The 22,366-nt window shown below is 40.3% G+C and overlaps 1 protein-coding gene across 1 annotated transcript in view; it reads right to left on the reverse strand.

Annotated features, from left to right (window-relative positions):
• Positions 1-22,366, reverse strand: part of TRHDE (thyrotropin releasing hormone degrading enzyme) — a 331,593-nt gene that overhangs the window by 205,841 nt on the left and 103,386 nt on the right. The window lies entirely within an intron of this gene.

The raw sequence follows: 22,366 nt of genomic DNA on the forward strand, positions 1-22,366 counted from the left end.
AAAAACTAAAAAGGATAAGATTTATCTTCTGATTGTTAATTTTTTTCCCTAGTGTATATGTATGTCATTTATAATAAAGCAAAGTTAAATACTAGTGTTATGCAAATATCATCTATCACTTATGTGTGGAACCTAAAAATAAGATACAAATAGTGTTATGCATATAAAAAAGGAGAAAATGACTAACACCTTCCCGAAGTATTCTATTTTTAAAAATTGCGTATCCTCAGCAGATTATCTTAACTGTATACAAAATAATTCAAGAGAGAAATGATTTTAATCCATTAATGTTCTCCTCTAATTGAAAATTACTTTCTTCAAGCAAAGACGTAAAGTGCTCTAGGTAAGAAGATTCAAGAGCATTACTCTACTAGCAAAATGTTTCAGTAATCATAGCCTCCTTAATTAAGACCCTTTTTCCTCGAATCTGAACAGCATACAATTTACAGTGAAATCAAATAGGTGATTTAACAAAATATATGTAATCTATAATCCAGTCCTGATATGTTTTATTTAAAACGGTCTCTGTAAACTATGGTTGTGGTTTACTTCTAAGTTTTATACACACACACACACACACACACACACACACACACATACATAGTAATAACTTGATAGATGTTTTTTGCCTGTGTCTCTGCTGAGTCCTCAGTCCCCCACGGTTTGAGAATATGCAATACTCAGTTAAACGGAAGCTCCGGAGGTGCACAGCTGCAATTGTGTATAACAAATACCTTTACGCTGAGAGTTCCTGTGACTCTATGAACTCTGATTTTGCTTACACCTTCATATTAAAGAGATGTATGTGTAGTTTAAGATGTGTATCTCCTTTGGAAAAAAAGATTACTCATACCAACAGTAGTTAATACCAATGCTTAGTTTTCTACATTGCCATGGAAAAAAAATCTCAAAAATCAGGAAACGACTTTAATACCAATAAACTTGAAGACCTTGCAAAATACTGTCTGATTTTCACTATTTAAAATGACTCACTTGACTAATACACAGGGAAACATACTTGCTTAATTGAAAGAATTGAACACACCTCCATAAATATCTAATCTATATTCACCAAATGTCACTTTCTGATATTCATCTGTCAGTATGCTCACAAAAAGTAAAAATCACAAACAGCAAGATTCCCATTTATTAGATTAAAAAACTTAGGTCCAGAGAGATTTTTGGCCCAAGATTAAATAGTGAGTTAGTGGCAGAGTAAGAAATTAAAACTGAGATAACTGAACTCCATTTTCTTCCTTAGTAGCTTGTTCACCTACATTTCAAAACAGACTACAGACCATTGAAATACAGAGGCAATTAAAAAACCTAGAAATTTGTCAGTCATTTATCATTGAAACGTTACTCTTTTTTAAAGAGTCGTTGATTTTTTAAAGGCATAAGAAAGACTACAGTTTAATAAAGAATAAGTAGAAAAGAACAATTTTTATTTTGATTAAACTTGTTCAGGAATCATCTAAAATCCAGTGAAAGGAAGTTATTTTGCAGATTATATGCCTCATCAATTAGACACTGGGTTTAATTTGAACTTCCTGCATGCAAATTTTAGCTTTTGCCAAGAAGTTCAGTGGTTTTCATGATAAAAAAAACTGTTACTTGCTGAGAAATGTAGCTCACAGATTTGACAGTTATGTTCTTAGGCGAATCAGACAATAAATAAATCATCTCTATTTCCTATACTTTACTAAGCAGCACAGGAATGATTTATAATTATTATTATTAAACAAGACAAAAGTATCAAGTTCCACATAGGATTATTCTGGAAATTGAAAATTGACCCACTTGCTGGATAAAATGGTTTCCTAGTAAGAATTAGATATTCTTCTCCTGAAAACTCAATTGTATGATCTAATGGTTAGGAGATCCTCCTCAGCACTTGTGAAGATTTTTCTAACACTGGCCTTCGGGTAATACCTGGAGTTTAATTTTTCTATAACTTGGAAATGCCTCAAGTCTGGACTAGTAAGAATGTTTTTATTGACATTAAGTACGTAATACTTCACTTTGCATCTCTTGAAGAAAGGGGATCATGAGGGTCCCTTACTAATCCCCTACCCCATTTACAAATGCAGTTCTGTTTGTATTTTTATCTATTTTGGGGCTCAAAATAAGATTTCATTTTTTAAAATTGGGTTCTACTGACTTAGGATCATTAAGAAGCTGTCCAAATTTACAGACAGGGGGAAAAAAATAGTGAAGTGGGGGTGATTTACAATAAAACACTGATTTTTTCAATAATTCATTTATCTAATACATATTTATTAAGTATCTGTTATATGTCAGTGCAGGAGAGTGGGGAGAAAAACTTTCTTTTCTTCTTCTAGGTTCTCCTGATTGATCCAAGAATAAAGTGAAACGAGGCAGATTAACAGGAGAGAATCGAATTTAATTACGTACATCCAGGGCTTCCATAAGACTATGGGGCCCAAGGACAAGTCAGGTCACTCAAGGTTACCTGCCACCTGGGGGAAGGAGAAGCCTGAAGGATCTGGGGACTTCAGAGGGAAGGAAGGCAGTTTACAGGAAGATGGAAAAGAGCACAGTTTTGGTAAACAAACGTCTGCTGGGCCAGGCAGAGACAATGGGATACAGAGAGGACTTCACTAAACAAGACTCGCTAAGTTCCCCCAAGTCTACCACACCTAGTTCATAGTATCCTGTAGTTATCTGTGGTGACAGTTCATCCTGAAAATGGCCCTTTACCTACACTCTTTAAGGCAGTTAAGAGGAGGAGGTAAAAGCTCTTCCTGGGCTCTTTGTTTCTTAAACAATCAGCCCCAAACAATCCTCAAGACATAGGACATGTTTTGGGGGTAGCAAACTTTTGTTGCCCTACATCAGGCACCAAGAAACCACACATGGTTAACAAGATAAAATTCCTGCCCTCATGAAACTTCCAACTGAGTAAGTAGATACTGTTGCATGAATGGCAAAATATACAACACAATGGCATATATATGCTATAAAGAAAAAAACCAAGAGGGACAAGGATATGGGGTCTAATGGGTGGTTGCTTTTCACAAGATCATCAGGGAACGTCTGTCTCTACTTTTGATAGGAGGTGGCATTTGAACACATTCTCCAATTATGTCTCTAGTGAAAAGCATTTCAGACTGAAGGAACAAAAACGTTAAGTTTCTGAGGAGGAAATGAGTGCTGTATTCAAGTCAGCATAAAAAGCTGGCATTAATAGAGAATAATAAGCCCAAAGGCAATGGTGGGTTTGGTCAAAAAGGTAACCAGGGGTCAGATCGTGGGGGGAGGGGGGGTCCTACAGGCTGACGTAGGACTTGTTCTAAATCAGGTGAGAGGCAACAGAGGGGGAGACTGATGGAATGTGATTTATATTTTTAAAAGCTCACTCTCAGTGTTGTTGAGACAACAGAATCAAGTAATAGGGAACGTTGCAAGAAAGAGTAATTCAGAGGCTGGTTCAATAACCCAGGAGGAAGAAGACGGTGACTTGGACTAGGGAGAATTAGTAAGAGACAGAGTGTATTTTCAAGGCGAAAGCCTATAGGACTTGCTGATGGATTGCAATAAGGATGCACAGAAGACAAGAATCAAGACCGACTCTTCAGTCTTTTACCTGAGTATCCTGGCCCCTGGGTTACCATTTGATAAAACAAAGAAGATGGAAGAAGGAGCAGGCTTGGTGGGGGAAACAAGAGTTCTATATGTGGGATATGCATGTTTGCTTATTTGACATCACAAATGTGCTGGAGCTCACAGAAGGTCAGAGGCAAAGATACAAATGTGTAAGTTGTCAGCATACATATGGCTCCAATGCCACAAGACTGGATAAATCTAATAGGGAGAGACTCAACAGGGAAAAAAAAAAGAGAGAGAGAGAGAGCAAGGCTTCCATTCTTGGAATATTAAATATGTAGACATTAAGAAAATGAGAACTCAGGAAAGAAGTCTGAGGAAAAAAAAAAAAGCCAGTGAAGTAGGAAGATGCTACGTAACATTCCAGAAGCTAAGGGAAGAACGTTTTGAAGGACTGAGTGATCAACTCTATCAAACACTATTGAGGGCCAAGTAAAATAAAGACCCTCAACCGACCATTAGACACAACCTTAGAGTCACTGGTGACACTCCAACCTGATTGAAGAGAGTCTTAAAGGACAAGGAGGTAAGGAAAAGAGACAGTACAGAAAATACTCTGAAGAATTTTGCTATAAATAGGAACCAAAAAATCATAGCTAGAGTGGAAATCAAGGTCAAGGACTATTGTTCATTTATTTAACACAGGATATATTAAAGCCTGTTTATTTCAAGATAATCTAGTTTGACGGGGGGATGGGGGGTAGGGGAATGTGATGATGCAAGACAGAGACAATAACTTCAAGAGCAAAGTCTTAAGAGCGTCCAGAAAATATAGAATCAAGGCCATCGTGGAGAAGTTGGCCTCATATGGAAGCACAAAATATCTGTCCATCATTCCAAGAGGCAAGACAAGTGGATGCAGGTGATGAAAGAAGGAAATTCACTTCTGATCACTTCTATTTTTTTATGAAATATGTGGTCATAAATTTACAGGGAATACCTTGACCAAATCAGTGCGGGCACAGGATAGGCACAGAGCAGGGTTTAACCAGGGCGGAGGTTTTGCCAGGTGAGAATGATGGAGAGGGGGCCAAAGGAGCTGAAGATGTCAGCAAGGGAATGATTAAAGGATTACAGGGGTGCCCATGTCCTCTAACCTGGGTGAAACGGGACCTAGGATAGGAGAGGAGGGATGGCTGAGAAAATGTGTAGAATTAAGGGGTCAGGAACCCCCAGGAGAAGGAGGTGAAGTACCGTTGGAGCAGAAGAGGTGGCAGAACAAGGCTGTGAAGACAGGATGTTGCAGGCAAGGAGTGGAATGCTTGAGATTAAGACGTTTCCAGGTGGTACAGCTATTGGAGATGACGGCATCCAGGTACGACCATGGACTGGACGTGGTCCATGGAAAAGACTTTTAAATTAGGCAACTGGACTTACACCTCAGATCTATACATCTAATAATAATAGACATTATTATGATTAATGCAATGCCTCTTCTCAGCGTACTAAATTCACCAAGCCTCACGTTTATGCCATCCTAGCCCATGTTTTCAGAACTCGAGCCCCAGGAAGGTGGTCCTCACCTTACCTGAGGCTTTGGTGCAGTTATTCCTGGGGAGGGAAGCACGGAACAGGGAAAGGGTGGGGAAGGAGAGTGCTTAAGCAAACAGTCAATCTCAGGGGACACATCACATGTTTCAGAATCCATCATATTTTTAAACCAAGCAAATAGGAAAATTGAGGATCTGCTCTGGCAGTGTCATATTTTGTGTATCTGTTGTCAAACATATCAGTCACTGAAGATTCAAGATGGAAAAAAATCTACAAATAAATGATCACAAAAGAGGAAATACACTGATCCTCTTTCTGGGATGGCGGTTGATTTATTTTGAACAATATAATACTGTGTTAGAGTTGACACGTTTTTAGTACTGAACCTAGACAGTGAATCTCAGATCGTTGAGCTCAGATGTGAAGTGTGTCACAAGTATCATAAAGATGTTACTGCAAAGTACATGATAGTGTTAAAGCTTACTATTAATGAGTTCTTTCTTTCTTTAAAAATATAATGGAATCAAGGTTAATATGTCAGTACAATTCCCATACATTTGCTTTCTGCAATGCTTCACTGGGAGAGAATGAATGGGTTGGAATGACAATTAATAATTCATCTGGCTCATGTGAACATACTTGGATATGCACTCCCCACGTGCACCGAGGGTGGCAAAAGTTTAAGAAATACGAGCTTAGACAATTAATTGCATAGACTTAGAAATGTTAAGATGAACTATTTTTAGGCCTACCTTAATGTGCTTAATTTAAATGTGTGAGTAGTCACCAGTGTCTAATAAATGGGGCAAGACAACACTTCCTGAGCAATCAAATTCTAAACACTGAGAAGTTCGCCTCCTAGTCCAGGTCAGATGGATTCTAAACATGCCACTTTCAACTGGATTTAAAGGAGAGCCACAGAGCAGTGAGTATTTGTGACACGACTTTTAACCCCTCTCATCTCCCAACATAGCTCCTCCTTCTCTTAGGCATAGCAAACTGCTAAGAAAAAACTGTACGAAGAAGAAGGTCATAATGAGATTTTACTATGGACCTTCCTTAATAGACGATCAATCCTATTCAACTCAGATCCTCATAATCCCAAGCACCCAGGACATATCTCATCCTCTTGAGTCTTTGCCGTATTTATACGTGTAGGTTCCCCAGTCCGATCCTAATTCACATTTGTTCCAAGCTCTTTCATTCTACCCCTTGGAACTCTCTCTGTGTCATTAACAAATTCTCCTATCTCCTTAATTACCTTGCTGAATGTTTTGTTTCCTTTTTAACTCTAATTGAAATTTGGCTGTATCTTGAAGGACACTATTCTCCTGTGGCTCTCTCAAATGGGGGATAATTTTTCTTTCACATCCCACAACATACAAGCCTGCAAGTGTCATCCTTGTTGCTTAAAGCTATTTATAGGGTAAGTAGCTTCTCTACCACCTCCCTAAAAACCCCAGCTTCCTGAGTAGACGCAAGCGAATTATACCACCTGCTTCCTGAATTCATCTGCTGTTGCCTCCCAGGCACTGCATTTCATTAAATGATGTATCACTGCTGATCCTGAAATGCTTTGTTTCTACCTCTGTCATCCTTCTTGGATGTTTCAATGTCCATATTGATAATCCCTCAAAGCTCCTCACAGGCCTTGATCTCCTTAGTTCTGCTGTTCTTTTTCATTGACCACATCCAGTCCATGGCCGTACCTGGATGCCGTCATCTCCAATAGCTGTACCACCTGGAAACATCTTCATTTCAAGCATTCCACTCCTTGCCTGCAGAATCCTGTCTTCACAGCCTTGTTCCACCACCTCTTCTGCTCCAACAGTACTTCACCTCCTTCTCCCGAAGGTCCCCGATCCCTTAATTCCACACATTTTCACAACCCTTCCTCCTCTCCTATCCTAGGTCCCGTTTCACCCAGGTTAGAGGACATGGGCACCCCTGTAATCCTTTAATCATTCCCTTGCTGACATCTTCAGCTCCTTTGGCCCCCTCTCCAACATTCTCACCTGGCAAAACCTCCGCCCTGGTTAAACCCTGCTCTGTGCCTATCCTGTGCCCGCACTGATTTGGTCAAGGTATTCCCTGTAAATTTATGACCATACAATACAGTGGGCTCCTATGCGGTGCAGCAATTACACTATATTCTTGTCATTATTTTGCTCTTCCACTCTCCAAGACACTCATCTCACACCTCTCCCCGCCTCACATCTCCAGCCCACCCCAGCCTCTCCTCAATCCCAGCCAGTCTCTACGATCGCCCTTCTTACTCTGAAACATTATCAGAAGTTGCAGAGAAAAATGGACATCTTAATCTTGACCAGAAAACCAAGGCTTCAAGACATTATTCACCTTTGGTGACAATGGGAAATAAATTATATAAGGCTATTTGATATCAATCATCATGTGAATATGTAATATAGAACATGAATATGTAATATGCAAAATGTGAATTTGTAATCAGTAGGTATAAATAAATTACATACAAATAGACAGTATTTAGCTTTTAAATGTATGCATTAATAAACTGACATATAGTATATAAATAATATATATAATTATTATTTGTTACTACAAAGGTAAATTTCATTAATGTATTCTGTATATATTTATGAACAAAACAATAGCCTTTAAGAGGAACAAAGTGTACGAATTATTTTGAATATACCAATTCAGTTTGATTCTCAAGCATTATAAAGAGTTTAGGGAAAAAAAGTCCCTAATAAGGGTCTCTCGGTTCGAAGGACTTATAGTTTTCATATTGTTGAACAAAGGGGTGATCGAGTGAAGCAGGATTCAGCAAACTACAGCCTATGAGTCAAACCTGTCCAGCCATCTGTTTTTGTAAATATAATCTTATTGGAACATAGCTGTGTTTATTCATTTACACGTTGTCTACAGTTGCTGCATTTTTGCTATCATGGCAGAGTTGAAAAGTTGCAACTAAGACGGTATGGTTCCCAAAGCTGAAAATATTCTCTTTCTGACCCTTTACAGAGAAAGTTTGCTGCCCACCCTGATATTGATTATGGAGACTTCTTTACATGATTAAAATTCTTTCTAATCAGATTTTTTTCACTACAGATGAGAGGGAGAGGTGAGGCAAAGTAACAGATATTTTGAAAGGTAAAACAACAATGTCTTCTTAAGTAACAAAAGTAACTCAAGCACAACAGAATTGCAATGGAAGGAGGCCTTGAGTAATTCAAGCAGTTGCTGCAGCCTTTATTTTGGCCTCGTCCTCCTTGTCATCACCACTGCAAACCTAAGGAAACAGCATTGAAAATGACTCAAGCCCATGCACGGAAGTATTAGTCAGCTTGGGCTGCCATAACAAAATACCTGAGTGACCGAAACAACAAAAAATTCATTTTCTCCCACTTCTGGAAGCTAGATACCTGAGTTCAGGTTGTCAGCATGGTTAGGTTCCAGTGAGAGCTCCCTTCCTCTTGTCTTGGCTTGAAAACAGCTGTCTTCTCCCTGTGTCCTCACCTGGAAGGTCCCTCTGTCTTCCTCTTCTTATATAAACCATCAATCCTAATGGATGAAGACTCAACCCTTATGACCTCATTTAACCTCTAACACCTCCTAATTATCTCTTAATTACCTTCTATCTCCAAATACCGTCACAAGGAGAATTAAATCTTCAACATATGACTTTGGGGGAGATCCAATCCAGTCCATATATTAGGTATAAGAAATTACGATCTGGAGTATACCCAATTTCTGCCACAGACATGGAGTATTGGTTTTGTCCACTAGAGAAATTTAGCTCATCAAGTTTCATGCCATTTACCAGCTGGCTTTATTAATATTAATAAAAATTGACAGGATATATCTCAATGTACTTAAGATGCTAAATGATCCTAAACATTATCAACCTACCAATTATTTTACAGCTTACTGAATATTTTTCAGTCTGTAAAACAGAAAGAATTGCTAAACAATTTAAAAGCTAAAACCATCCTATTTTATACTACTGAAGACACACTCTAGGTCATTCGTGAATTATTTCCCATATGAAGATAGAACCCACAAGGAAAAAAGTAAAGCTAATAAAGAATAAATCTAAGTTATAAACCATTTAAATTCCTCCAACTGAAAAATGGCATTTGGGACTCACCCTCTCTTTCAAAATTACTCTTTCAAAAGCCTCTGAAATGCCCTAAAGGCTTCATTTACAGGTACCATATTAGATTTGCTCTGTTTGTGCATTACAACCTCCCTTATAGGTAAGGTTTACTTTTACACTTCTGTCTGTTTAACATTTCAAAGTCCATAAGCAGCAGCATCAAAATTCTCAAAGACACGAATGAAAGACTTTAAGGCTAAAACATGGCCCACTAGTCCGTTTTCCATTTGAAATCTCTCAAGAAGTTTTGGTCTCAATCCTAGATCCCCCCAGTGTCACGGCAGATAAAGTCATAATCTTAAAACTTTTTAAAATACTGATGTATGATGATAATTCATTGTCAAATCATTACATCAGTTTATATTAGCTAGAAATTTTTTTCTAAAGTTCTTTTTACTCGTAACAATCTCTGAAAATCCATCCAAGTTGAATTTTCTATAGATGCTGAGGACCTTTCTCGTATATTTGACAAGAAAGTCAACAAAGTAAATATGCCTCACTCAGGTTACAAATAGCGCGTCTGCTTCTCACCTTACCAAATTATAGGTAGATATTCCATGGTTTACAACAAGGATGTGTATTGCCCTTTATTATCTGATAAGATCAAAAACTTTAATGCCAAAGGCAAAGGGATGACCTGATTGACAACTTAGAACTCTTAAATCTTAGACATGATATCAATCAGTAAGTAATCACTGCAAATCTTTAAAGTGGAAACATCTGAAAAGTACTGAACTGGATAAGGAACACTGTCACAATGACATTGGAACAAAGAAAAGAAAAAAAAACGTATTTCGATTCTTTCTCTCTTATAGAGCATTTTGCCTTAATTGACTTTTAGATGGTTAACCTTGATTTACATAACCATCCCTCAGTCTCAGTTTCTTGAAAGGAAGCTATTTGGAAAAACCTTCTGATCTCAGTAGAAGCTATTTCAGCTCTAAAGTTTACGGCAATCGTCACCTTTCTTTTAAAACTGCCTGATCGGCAGTGCTCCTGTCAGCAGCGATCCCCAGCCTGGACTTTAATGAAATGGTCCTCCCTTTCTCTAGGGCTCTGGGTTACTATTCGGCTATAATTAATTCCAGATTGACCAACGGCCAGTGGGGGAAGCAACTCACTCTCAGAAGGGGATTATCACAACCATTATTTTGTTCTAAATACAGCTGCTCTGTCTAGAAAATACAAATCATCTTGCTGTGTCAATTTCAAATGACCAAGGGAAAGAGAATGAGGCATAAAAAGACTGTTCCCTTTCATTGTAGCTGCACAGAAAACGTGAGACGCCTGGGTGGGGTTGGGGGGAAGAAAGCTCATAGTTTTTCAAGCTTGTCACAATTTTCTAAACTGTAGTTGAGAGGAACAGACATAAACCTTCATTTGAAGTCCTACTGTTAAGTGATAAACTCTGTTTATCCTCCTTTCAAAATATTTAGACTCTGCCCACTTCTCACCCCCTCCACTGCTATGACCCTGGTCCAATACAGCATTATTTCTCAGATTAACGTAACAGCTTCTCTCTGCTTTGGGCTTGGCTCACCTTCCCCCGACAGTCTGTTCGTCATGAGGCAGCCAATGTGATCCCTTAAAAATGTAAGTCGATCCAGATTATGTCTGCTTTGGACTGAATTATATCCTCTCAAAGTCATAAGGTGAAGCCCTCTCTCGATGTGATGGTTTTTGGAGATGGGGCTTTTAGGGCAGAGGCAATCAGGTTTAGGAGAAGTCAAAAGGATGGAACCCTCATGACGAGATTAGTCTTCTCCTAAGAATTAAACACCAGAGAGCTTGCTCTGTCTCTCTGTCATGTGAAAACACAGCAAGAAGTTGGATGTCCTGCTGCAAACCAGGAAGAGAGCTTCCACCAGAACCCAACCATTCTGGCATCCTGATCTCGGACTTCCAGCCTCCAGGACTGTGAGAAAATTAATTTCTGTTGTTCAAGCCACCCAGTCAATGGTATTTTGTTATGGCAGCTCGAGCCACTAAAGCAATGCCTCTGCTCAAATAAAAGTGCGTGTCATTCAATGGCTAACCAACAAGGGTCCTTCCCACCTGGGACAGTCACCTCTCAGCCTACTCTCAGTCTTACTCCCTCTGCTCCAGGCACACTGGTCTCCTTGCCATTATCTTCAACAGTCAAACACCCTTTCCCTTAGGGTCCCTACACTCTTTCAGACAGCAAGGCATTCCCTTTCCATCCATCCTGTTGAAAACTGCAACCCCTCCGCTCTACCAACACTTCTGACATTTGCTTCTCTATTTTATTTTCTCTAGAGCAGTTACCACTTTCTAATATTATATATTCATCTCATTAAGTATATTGGCCTCTCTCTTCTATTAAAATATAAGCCCAATGAGGATGGGGGTTGTTGTCTCTTTGTTTACCTGCTGATTCTTCAGTACCTGATGGAACAGTATCTAGTATGTAGTAGATATTCAACAATGTTGCCAAATCCATGAGTGAATGTTGTTTTCACTTCAGAAGAACCACAAAAGGAAAAAGAGCTGATAGACTGCTAGATACTTACTTCATTTTCAGATTGCAAAATCTTCCCCGGTGCAAAGCATAGCCTCCTAAGAGCCTCAGCCTAGGATTGCCATGGTAATAAACCAGAAGCCCAATACTCTAGGTATCAACTCACCCACCTTCAACAACTTCCTTGACATAAATCTTAAGGAGAAAGTGACTGCAATTTAGCTAATCTGCCACTTCTTCCACTTGTATTTACCAAGAAAGAGTTTCCTTAATAGTTTAAATGAACATCATCATCATTTCTTTGTTTACTCTGTTAAAAAGAAATCAATTTTATTTCATTCACAAAGTAGCCAAAGTTTTGCTTTTCTTCACATTCTCACGTGGTGAAGACGGTTAACAGGAAGAAGTTGGAGATTTCTCATTCATCCAACTGTCATTTATTGAGCACCCACACTGGGCCACGCACTGTTCTAGGCAGAGAGAATAGAGCAGTAAACAAACAGACAAAAATGTCTGTTTTCATAAAACATTTACATTTGGTGAAGGAGGAAGGGTAGCTTGGAGACAGATAATAAATAAAACAAGACATAAATAAAAAAACATGTTAGGGGAGATAATAAAAAGTGCTGTGGAGAAAAGTAAATCAGGGAAGAGAGATGGGAAGTGATCCGCAAGGCTGCAATTTAAGTCGGGGGATCAAAGAAGAACTCACTGGAAAAGGTGATATTTCAGCCACGCATATATCTGAAGGAAAGGTGTTCTGCGCTGAGGGAGGAATGAGTACAGATTCCAAGGCTAGAGCATGCTTAGTATGTTGGAGAAAAAACAAGGAAGGTACTATCACTACAAAGAAAGAGTGAGTAGGAGAGAAGGTTAGAGTAGTAGTAAGTGGCCAGATCTTCAAGGGTCTTGGAGGCCTAAAGGGAGAATTCTCAATTCTACTCTATTACCAATGGGAAGGCACTGGGAAGTCTGAGCAGGAGAGCCATATCACCAGATAAGTCCAATATCGTTCCCAAGAACTTGGTAAATTCACATATCTCATGTTCTCATAGCACTTCAGCTTCACATTTCAATGAGTTGGAACTCTTGACCAAGGCAAGAAACCATGATGACTGAATTAAGAGTAGTAGCTATGGAAATGGTGAGAAGTGATCAGACTCCAATAACACTTAGAACGTGGAATCAAAAGAATTCATTGATGGCTTGGATGTGTAACACAAGGGGAAAAAAGACTGTAAGTCCAAGGATTTTTTTACCTAGCCAAATTTTGATGAGATGAAGCTCACCTTTACTGAGATAAAGAAGACTATGGAGGAAGCTAGACAGTAGTTTAAGATCTGGAGATAAATTTGAACATGGTAATTCAAGATATTCATCAGGCATCCAAGTGTAGACATCAAATAGCCAGCAGAACATAGACGTTTGGAGATGAAGAGCGAGAACCAGGCTGGAGCTGTATATTTGGTCATCCAGCATCAACAGATGGGATTCAAAGCCATGAGGCTGAATGAGGTCACCACCAGTGTAGGCAGCAAAGAGGAAAGATCCAAAACCAAAGTCCCAGGGCACTCCAGTGTTAAGCAGCTAGAGACAGGAAGAAGAGGAAAAATTCGACTTGGAAAGAATGGCTGAGGATACGCTGGAGAAAAACAAATCCCCAAAACAGGAAAATACATTGCCTTGAAAGACAAGTGAAAAATGTGTTTCAAGGAGCTGGAGAGAACAACTGAGTCAGAGGCTGCTGACAGCTCAGGATGAAGACTGAGAATTGACCATTCGATTTAGCAACGTGGGAGTGTTGTCGAACTTGACAAGAGAAGTTTTAGTATAGAGTTGGGGCAAAAGCCTGATGGAGAGTGCACTCAAGAGACAAAGGAAAGCGAGAAACTGGAGTCAGTGGAGATGGACAACCCTTTCAAGCAATTTAGCTGTAAAATAAAGGAGAGAAATGGTGTAGTGGCTGGAGTGAGTGTGCATGTGTGTGGCTAGATTGAGAGGAACAGCACCAGATTTTTAATGCTGATGGGGAAAGACTCAACAAAGAGGGACAATTGAAGATCCAGGAAAGAGAAGAGAGAATTGTTGGCAGGATGTCCTTGAGCAGGTGAGAGAGGATGGGACCAGGTGCACCAAAGGAGGAGGTGCCCATTACTGAACCAACACCACTTGACCCATAATAACAGAAAAGAAGGGAGGAGGGGATAGCTCAAGCGGTAGCGTGCATGCTTAGCATGCCTGACATTCTGGGTTCAATCCCTAGTACCTCCTCAAGAGACAAGTAAATATAATTACCTCCCACCAAAATAAAATAATTAAATAACACAATAACAAATAAATAAAGTATGTTTTTTTAAAGAAAAGAAAACAGAGCATGCTGCACGAGGTTTACGCAATGACTGCGTAGGAAAACGTTGAAAGTAGTCATTTCCAAGCTTAATGGCCAAGTTGCAAGGACCAAATACTTCTGTTGGAGTATGTAAAACAATGCCTTGGAGGCCCCTATAAACAAGCCCTAATTAAGTTAAGCACTTTCTAAAATCACGCTTATTTTCAAGATAAACAATCTTTCACAAAACCCTGATTGAATTAGTGAAAATATACTTGGCATAAATTCAAAGTTTTGAAGCTATGAAATTCCTAAAACCAGAGAAGGAGGGAGGAGGAGGGTAAACAAATTGAACATGTAACAATATTGGCAAGCTATCTAAATAATGAAAAATAATCTCCTCAACTAGATTGTAAGCTTCCAGGGGAAGAGGCCATTTAATATCCATTGCTGAGTACAATGTACATAGTAACTACTCAATAAATGCTTGTTGAATTAATTAGTTAATCCAGTTCTATAGCTGGTTTGTGCTGCATTAAATTCTCCACTCAATGTACTTGTGGTTTGCTAGTTTATAGCAGTAATAATCTCATGCATCATTCCCACTAAAATGCACTGTTTTCATTGATTTCTTTCTTCTTTACTGTTCTGTTTGTTTATTTCCTTTTTTTTGCATTAGTAATTAAGTACCATAAATATTGAGCATCACATATATGTTTGCTTGTTAGTACAATCTTGGAAGTGTATAGTGTGTAATAGCTGCAAAACAGCCTAACAAGAACAGTTAAATGGCCGTATTATAGACTAATTAACGAAGGGGGAAAAATGCCTTGTTAAATTGTGTTAAAATAATTGTTAAATATTGAAGTAACTGTGTCCATTTTAATAGGATTTTGTGTTGTTTCAGCACAAATGGTTGTCAGAGCGGAGGTTAGGAACATATAAAGAATATTTTCTATTAAAAGATGATAACTGCCATTTGGGTTGATGAGGAAATCACCACACAAAGGCTTTTTCAGAAATAAATTACCTTCATAAAATTGGGAGGCTATATTTATTTGATGCCAAAGAGGGGGACAAGGAGAGTCATTTGAAGAAACTTGTATCTGTATAGTACCTGATAAACTAGATGGCAAAGAACTGCCTCATCTGATTCCCTAAAAACACACTAGGAATGTTAACCCACAGAGATCCGTATGTTAGTCTCCACCAAGAAACCATATCATTAAATAGCTCCAGTGTACATTGAAATTATTTAGGAATCTGGGTTGAAGGAAACATCTTGGGAGTGAACAGACATTATATATAACTAGACTAGACCATATAAAAAGCTCCTAGAGATTTTATTTTAAAAGGCAGTATTACTTGAGGCCATCAACAAAAAATATATGTAGTGTTCAATATTTACCTAATCGAAAGGTAAGAAAAGTCATAATTTTAAAAAGATTAAGCCTAAAAAAGTAATTCAAGTATGAGATGCATAATTAAGATAGGAATAGTATTAATATGATTACCACCTCAAATTAAAAACAACAAATACTACTTTAAAAAAGATACACAACCATAGAAAGTGGAATGTATAGCAGTCAGTACAAATATTTTATGAAGAAAAAGACTCCAAAGCTTTACTACTTGGAAACAGCAAATCATCATCACCATCATCATCGCCATCTCCACCATCACCTCCATCATCATCATCATCTCTATCATCATGTCCATCATCATCATCATCATCATCTCTATCATCATGTCCATCATCATCATCATCATCATCATCACATCCATCATCACCATCATCATCTCCATCATCATCATTTCTATCATCATCATCATCTCCATTATCATCAACACTATAAAGAAAAGGACATATCTGTTATAGCTTAAATAATACTCAATCACTCAAGCTAGCCTCTCTTATTCATAAACTTCCATAGGGTAATTTATTCCATAGTTTATCTATTCCATTATGGAAAAATAAATAGAGTCCATCAACATGATACATAGAGCCCAAGGTATCCATGGCTTTCCCAACTACACAATTCTCAGAATAACTTCTCCCCTTTCTTCTCTACCTCTGATTAAATTTGTTTCTTTTTTCAGGACACAAGTAAAGATAAGGCTTCTTTTTATGTGCATTTCATGCCTACAGCCTTGTGGAATGATCCCACCTTCTTAACATGGAACTATGTCTTTGCCCTTACAAAATGTTAGGTGCTTGATTATACTCTGCATTGCGTGAGTCTCTAATCCATTCATTCCTGAAAATGCCATATCTTGGCATGGCATTTCACAACCTCCTTGAAGCCAGAATTTCTTGGTACAAAATACCTCTGCTCCTTCTACAATCACAGCACTGTGCCAGGGAGGTAATAAATTCTTCATAAAAGCACAGTGTCCTGAAAAGAAGCAATTAAGCAAATTCCTTTACCAAACATCGATTTACATATCATAAAGTAGCAGCAAAAGAAAACTGAAAACCATAGCCATAATTAATTGAAATCTAAACGGGATGAATGACAAAATATTCCAGTATACATCTGAGTCACTTTATCAGCCAACTAACTGACGTATAAAAAAAAAACTCTCATGAAAAAAACATGTAAAATGGTCAAATATATCTTCTGATTGGTGAGATTATGAGTTATAAGGTCACGTGCTACTTTATTTCTTTTAACAAATTTTCTATAAGGACCACATAGCTACTTTTTAACAACAAAATGAAATTAACAAAAATAGAAACCAGATTACCTAGTTTATCAAGGTGACCCATATTTTGGTCTCTGAATTCTCAAAATTTCTGGAATCTGTTTCACCAGAATCTCAAGACTCTGGAGCCAGAGAGCCTGGGCTTGAATTTATAAATCCTACTAACTCCCGCTGTGGGATCAGAGTACAATACTTAGTCACTTAGTGCCTAAATTTCCTCACCTGGAAAATGAGAAAATAACAGCACTGCCTCAAAAGGCTGTGATAAAGATTAAATGGGTTAGAATGTACGAAAGCCCTTAAGAGTGACCCACATTTAGTAAACACAAACCCGTTTGTTTTTTGTGGTTGCGGCCAATACGTTTTAAAGATAAAGAGGAAAGATAATTCTTCGTATGTCTACAACAACCTTCCTTTAAAGTAAACATCCATGCCGCAGAGAATTCCCACGAAAACAGGGCACGTGGCTTGCTGTACTGTATCACATAGACTCTACACCTATGTCAAGGAAGAGAAAATCTCTACAAACCTCATCCTAATAGTTGCAATTACCTAACAGAGAGCTTTTTAAAGCAAATCCTTACACTAGCATATACCGGCTGACTGTTTGGACTTTACAAGTGGTAAAGGAACATCCTCGGACAACAAGGAGAATCAATTATTGTCCCAACAGCGAAGCATCAGAATTCCTCCTAGGGAACCACTGTGATGAAGCACTGGGAGTGGAAACTCAAATCCTTAGAGATGAGCTAGCGTTGAGAAGACACCACAGCAGAGGAAGGGAAACTATCTAGCATTAGAAATGAAAACGAACTTGGGAAGAGAGAAGATATGACTGAGTTATGATGGAAGAGCAACGTGATTTTTAAGAAAAGAAGGACTCAATATTACATTTTAAGTGTTTGTTTTGTTTTTTTTTTTTTGCAATGTAATGCCCTGACATTCACACATGCGCACATCTCCCCTCACCAGTAAAGCCAGGTTGACTGATGGAGAGCTTTCTTATCCACGCGTTTCAATTTTGGGTTTTCTAATGCAAATCAAAGAAAGAGACAAGTTCCACACCCTCCCTTGACATGGTCATGGGACAGGGACAGATATGTGAGGAAAGGATGCGATCCACTCACAGAAAGTTTTTATCAAGAGATGAGCATTATTAGAACACAAATATTTCTCCATCCACCATTCCCAGAACCCTTCCCAGGGGAAACTTTCAGAAATACTGATCTGTGATCTATACTCACTGTCTCTCATTTCTGTATCCTCTCCCCAATCCACCCCCTTGTACTCCTGAACACACCCATCAGGACTTTGACCTGAAACTGCTCTTGCCAAGGTCACACGTGACCTTCGCACGGTAGACTCAATAAATAATCAATTCTCAGTCCTCATCTAACTTGACTTACCACTTAGCATCTAGTTTTCTGTGAAATACTTTATATACTCGATGCCTGGAACTCCCCATATACGTATTTCTTTAATCAGTTACTTCTCCTCAGTAGCCTTTACTAGCTCCTAATTTCCCCAACCTCTAAACATTGGATCAGCCCCTCTTTGATCCCATTCCATCTGCTCTCACAAGCTTGGTGATCTCATCCAGCCTCACAGCTTTCTACATCATGATACGCTGGCAGACATATATCTCTAACTGGATTACTCAACCAAACTCCCTATTTATAAATTCAACTGTCCACTTGAATTTCTCAAGGACAACAAACTGCCACCTAAATGTTTAATAGACACATCAGTCTTTAAAATTACCTCTTTCCACAATCTTTCTGTCTCAGTAAATGGCAATTCCATCCTTCTCGTTCTTAAACCCAAAACCTTGGGGTCACCGCTGGTACCTCTCTTTCTCCCACATCCCGTTCATCAACAAATTCGTTGTCTCTACTTTCGGCGTTTATCTAGAATTGGACCACTTCTGACTACTTCTCTTTTAACATCCCAGTCCAAGCAGTTGTCAAATTTTGCCTGAATTTTGTCATAGCCTCTTCAGTGGTCTTCATGCCTCTGTCTTTTCCCCCTACACCAGGGTCTCTCATTCTCAGCATTATTGATGTTTGGGGCAAGATAATTCTTTGTTGTGGGAAGCTGTCGTGTGCATTGTTGGATGGGTAGCAGCATCCCTGGCCTCTACCCACTAAATGCCAGCAGCACACAATCCACCAGTCCCCTTGAACTGTGAGAGCAAAAATATCTCCAGATATTGCCAAGTGCTTCCGAGGGACAAAATCATCCCTCAGTGGAGAACCATTGCCCTACAGTGTATCCAACCAAGTCATAAGAATGTCCCTTTTATAACAGAAGCCAGATTACATAATACCCCTGCTCAAAATTAACCAACAGATTTCCATCTCGCTCAGAAAAAAGCAAAAGTCAGAGTCCTACGACAGGCTGCTGGCCCTGCATGATCCGTCAGCCACCCATTCCTCCTTGACCTCATCTCCTATTTCCCACCCCTTTACTCACCCTGCTCCAGTCATCCTTGCCTCTTTGCCGTTCCTCAAATACGCCAGCAAAGCTGCCATGTCACAGTGTTCCCTCTGCCTAGGGTCCTCGTCCCATGACATCCACTTGGCTTACTCTTCACTCCCTTAAGTTCTTTGCTCAAAAGTCAACTTCCCAACAAAGCTTTCCATACTCACCCATTTAAAAAACTCACCCTTCCTCCCATGGCCCATCCACTCCCCACACTTCCTGACCCTTCAGGCTAGCTTTTTCTTTAACGGCACTGATCTCCATCTGACAATGCGACTCATATCCCTAATTGCTTAAACACTTGTCTCTACCTAATAGAATGTTAAGCCCCAGGTGGGAAGTGACTTTTTGCCTTTTTTTAATTTGGTGCTGCATCCCAATCACATAGAAAAGTGCATCTGTGAGGTATTCAATAAATGCTCATGGAATGAACAAGGGGAAGAAGGAGGGAGGACAGAGAGGAGGATGGAGGGAGGGAGGAGGGGCGGGAGGTGAGGGGGGGGGAGGAGGGGAGGGAGGGGGGAGGGAGGGAGGGGAGAGGGGGGAGGGAGAGGAGGGGGAGGTGGGCGAGGAGGGACGGGAGGAGCGGGCGGAGGGAGGGAGGAGGGCGGAGGAGTGAGGGAGGGAGAGGAAGGAGAGGGGGAGGGAGGAGAGGGAGGGAGGAGGGCGGAGGGAGGGAGGGAGGGGGAGGGAGGGAGAGGCGGGAGGGGGGGAGGGAGGGAGGGAGGGGAGGAGTGGAGGGAGTAGGGGGAGGGGAGGAGGGCGGGAGGGGGGGAGGGGGAGGGGGAGGAGGCGGGGAGGGGGAGGAAGGGAGGAGGAGGGAGGGAGGAGAGGAGGGGAGGGAGGGAGCGGAAGGGAGGAGGAGGGGATGGTGGGAGGGAGAGGAGGGAGGAGGGGCGAGGAGGAGGGAGGGGAGGGTTGCGGAGGAAGGGGCGGGAGGAGGGAGGAGGGCGGGAGGGGGAGGGAGGGAGGAGGGGCGGGAGGAGGAGAGGGGGAGGAGGGGAGGGAGGGAGGAGGGAGGAGGGGGGGAGGGAGGAGGGAGGGAGGAGGTGCGGGAGGGGGAGGGACGGGAGGGAGGGAGGGAGGGAAGGGGAGGAGGGAGGGAGGAGGAGGGGGAGGAGGGGGGGGGGAGGGGAGGAGGGAGGAGGGGGGAGAGGGGCGGGAGGGAGGAGGGAGGGGGGAGGAGGGGCGGGCGGGAGGGAGGAGGGAGGGAGGAGGGCGGAGGGAGGGAGGGAGGGGGGGGGAGAGGGAGGGAGGGAGGAGGGGGCGGGAGGGAGGGAGGGAGGGTAGAATAAGGGTCTTGGAAACCATCTCAGATCTGAAACATCAAGGCAGATACAGCTGATTTCTGGGACATATCTACATTCATCATTTACAAAGACTGAGTTAGTTTCCATAGAATTCATTTAAAATATAATCTGTAATGTACAATAAAAAGTAAGGATTTGTCAAAATGCTTCCGTGCTTTGGAATTTGATGTTGGGAGCATTTAGAAAGCATGCTTATAAATCCCTTAGCATATAGATCTGAATATCTAAAGGCATATTAAACAAGTTGAGCTTAAAGAGAAATTTTACAAAGTGCAGGGGCCGTGGTAACTCCCCTAGCTATATAAAAAGCAGTGCCTGGGGGTAAGCCACATCATTCAGTTACATCCGCCGTAAGGCAACTTAACAAGCAATAGTACCAGTGAACAAAGTCCTTTTCTACAGATGAAACCCTGCACAGCTCAATGGCGAGTGAAAGAGAGGAACAGAGATGCTTCCTGCTGCAAGCTGACAGTTACACGGAACCCCCGGAAATTATAGATTGAGTTCCTCTACTAATTGCTGGTCTGAAGGGGACAAAGATCCACATTTTATTTCTCTTGCTGAATGTGCAGGATAAGCACGCGTGAGTTTTACATTAGGGTCAAGCTGGGAAGTTCCCAGCCTGCTCTACCTGCAGAAGAGAACAGTGCCACCTCCCATGCAAATGAGGTCAGGTCTTCCTTTCTGCCTTGGGTGCCTACCAGGGAGATTTCAGTGCAACCAATTCTAATAGGGAAGCTGATATAGAGGGAAAAAAAGAAGACTTCACAAAACAAAACAAAAGACGAGTCCCATTTGAAATAAAGTTTTGTTTAGAAATTTGAAATAAAATCTTATATTCTAAGAGCACATGTCTCAAGAAGACCTCAGAATTTTGTAATATCATTCATTAAAACTGTATACTGCATCCATTGATAACAATATCAACTATTCTACTTTCTGCATCGCTGACTATAAGACCAATAAAGCTACACATCAGGCAAGTACTTTACTGAAACAGGCCCATCTCCAGAGAGGAGAACTTGTGTTTCAAATGCTAATACTTCTGATCAGGAAAGCACTTTGTTTTTGTCAGTAAGCAATAACTTACAAGGATGCAGATCAAAAATGCTCTTGGGAAGGACAATGGATGGGGAAGGAGGGTGGGAAACAAAATAACTGTTGTGATATAATATTTCAAAACAGGTTTTATTTGTTTATTTGGTGGGGGGAGGTCATTAGGATTACTTTTTTTTTTTAATGGAGGTACTGGGAATTGAACCTAGGACCTCGTGCATGCTAAGCATGCACTCTACCACTGAGCTATACTCTCTCCCCAAACAGATTTTCTGAGAAGAAAAAATAATTTCAGCATTTCTAGTAGGTATATATACCCTTTCTCACCTCCTGGAAAGTCACAGTTCACTCCCTGCAAAGGCAGCAGTTTCATTCAAATTCATATAACAAAATTCACTCATTTATTCATTCAACAAATAATTATTGAACCTATTAGCTTCATAAAAGGAAGCAATGTGAACATATTTATGGCGAACACAATCTCCATCGTGCCGTTTTCTTTCTTTCTTGTTTTCATTCTATTTACTCTAACTGTGTGCTCAAAAGATGACTGTACAAAAAGCATCTCAGGGACAACCAATACACTCGGGTCGGACATCTGAGAATTAGGAACCAGAAACTAATCAGTGTTAGTATAAAATATTGAATTGTTCTGAGTGTCATCAAGACCTAGCTTGCAATCCCAACTCCTTCTCTCACTGATCGTTCTGAGTAAATGGAAGACCCTTAGGTCTCAACTTCCTTACGTG

Source organism: Camelus ferus, chromosome 12, assembly GCF_009834535.1.
Source record: "Camelus ferus isolate YT-003-E chromosome 12, BCGSAC_Cfer_1.0, whole genome shotgun sequence".
In the NCBI taxonomy this organism is placed as follows: Eukaryota; Metazoa; Chordata; class Mammalia; order Artiodactyla; family Camelidae; genus Camelus; species Camelus ferus.